This window comes from Rhea americana, unplaced genomic scaffold (assembly GCF_003343005.1).
Source record: "Rhea americana isolate MKP2758 unplaced genomic scaffold, rheAme1 scaffold_106, whole genome shotgun sequence".
Lineage (NCBI taxonomy): Eukaryota > Metazoa > Chordata > Aves > Rheiformes > Rheidae > Rhea > Rhea americana.
This window is the reverse complement of record NW_028185106.1, coordinates 2,140,024-2,142,281: the sequence shown is the minus strand read 5'-3', so window position 1 is coordinate 2,142,281 and position 2,258 is coordinate 2,140,024. Positions and strand designations below refer to the sequence as shown.

The 2,258-nt window shown below is 43.4% G+C and overlaps 1 protein-coding gene across 1 annotated transcript in view; it reads right to left on the bottom strand.

Moving 5' to 3' along the window:
• PITX2 (paired like homeodomain 2) overlaps positions 1 to 2,258 on the bottom strand; it is a 10,582-nt gene that overhangs the window by 7,544 nt on the left and 780 nt on the right. The window lies entirely within an intron of this gene.

The following is a 2,258-nucleotide window of genomic DNA, read 5'->3' as shown; positions in this document are numbered from 1 at the left end:
CCTGGCCCCAGCGCCGGCCGCGGGGGCGGAGGGGGAGGCGGAGGCTGGGCCGCCCCTCTCCGCGCCCGGGCGCCTCCAGGGGCGCAGCCCCCCGCGCCTCTCCGCCCCTCCGAGCCGCAAGCCCATTCAGCCTTTCTCTCTCTCTCTTTCTCTCTCTCTTTTCTTCCCTAAAAGTGATGTTAAGTTAGTGCATATTCAGCCCCCAGACTGATTTTTGGGGGGAAAGCAGCTGAAACAATCAATTTGGGACGCTGAATGGTGACACAAGGCGGCAGGCGATTCCAACGCTCAGTGTCGGGAGGCTGCTGTTTCAGCAATGCCCAGGTTAGCGATTACGGAAAACGATTGCTTAGACAAAATGAATGCAACTCATAAATTAGATGTAGACACACATACACTTTTCATACATCCTCCTATCCCCCGAAAAAGATTATTCGAATAACACCATCAGAAACCAGTGCGTGTGCGGTGTGGCTTTCGAAGCGTGTGCTTAAAGTTTTCCTAATTTTGTGGGGTTGGTCATCCGGAAGCAATTTTTTCCCGACTGTCTAGGTTAATATAACACCCGCCGAGCTGCATGTGACATTCTAGGCTGCAATCACGTTTTCATACTTCCATATTTTCATGTCCTCGGCATGGCTACGGACCCGCGTCTTCTGAAGCCTCCTCACTGTGCCTTGTTCCCCAAAGAGCTTCCCTGCAGGAACCCGAACGCGCCTGTGTAGTCTGTAGGATCTCTTACTGAATTTCGTTTCCTCCCTTCACGTAAGTATCTGTCTCACTGAACACTCGCATTATTACCCTTACTGCCAATGCTACTAGTTAGCAATTATTCGCATCACGATTATATATTGTATCTAGCTCGCCAAACTACTAAGCGCACTGGAAAACGGCACTCCGACAGAACAGGGTTTTAAATTATCATCGCTGTGTTTCCCTGCTTCCTCACACAGCCTGCCCGAAGGACAGGGCTCATTCGAAGTAAATCACATAAAACACGAAGTCCTGACACGTAGGCAACGCAAAAATCAACGAGCACTACATGATTAAAAGCAAAGAAAAAACAAAGGCAAAAAGGAAAAGAAAAAAAGAAACCTCAAACCTCATCTGAATCAAAAGAAAACATCCATGCTTTCTATTATTTGTAGTGAGTTGCCCGTGCAGCTCAGGGCATTTCAAGACTTGTCATTATCTGTTGCGTTTAGGTACATATAAGGTCTGCACATACGCATCGCATATCTGCATGAATATAATCACATCTGTGGGCAGTTCTCCACTTCGTAAACAGGACGGTTTTAATGGCTAGGTAACTCAGCATTGCTTCACCTCAAACTTACATTTTAATTAATTGCATTAAAGCTGTTTAGATAGCAATTTCCCCTTCAATCTGAAGGGTAAAAAATAGACTTACTGATACGATAATGAGGAAGGAAATTTTACATGTACTACAATAATCTAGGTTCATAATTGATGGTTAAGAAAATAACCATTTGTTTTTCAGCAGAGGAAGTAAAAGTTACCATGTCAGAGAGCATATGTGGATATTACTTTTATAAATACTTAGTCGAATAAAGCTGGCGTGTAAGGACTCATAAATTTATTATATCAGAAAGGTCCCTCCTTTCCCATTAGATCGTGCTAAGGGCTTTGATTAAGACCACCTGTTCTTCGGGAGGAAAAGTCAGGGAAGGGTAAAAAGGCCTTTCTTATTTTCAAACCATATATAAAGCAATGTCACCCTTCCTTTCCACGTTATTTAACACTTATTACTGGTGGAGGGAAAAAACACCAGACCCTGGTAAAGCCTATTTGTGCACAATTTAATATCATGTATGTTTCCGGGATTAAAAATGATTGGCTCATAATACCTTCGCATTTGGAATTACCCTGGATTTTGCTTTCCAACCTTCCTTTAGACTAATCGTTTCTTCTTCTAGGGGTTTTGATGTCCAGCTATCAAATCATGCTCAAAGTCTCCTGGGGAGGGGGGTGGTGGAACTGGGAAGGGGACGCGGCTGCTCCTGAAATCACTGGATGTTATTTGAGAAACAGCGAGCTGTTTGGCCAAATAGGGTTAATACAGTATTCTTACGAGGAAGTGTTTAACCACGAGACCAGGGATACGTACATTATTAATTCAGTCTAGTTTCCTGTATTATTAATTCAGGTTAATATATTTTATTTAAACAAAATTACGTTTATCTTGGATTAAACAGTCTCTTGAAATACAGCGCGCTTGTTTTCTTCTTTGTAATATG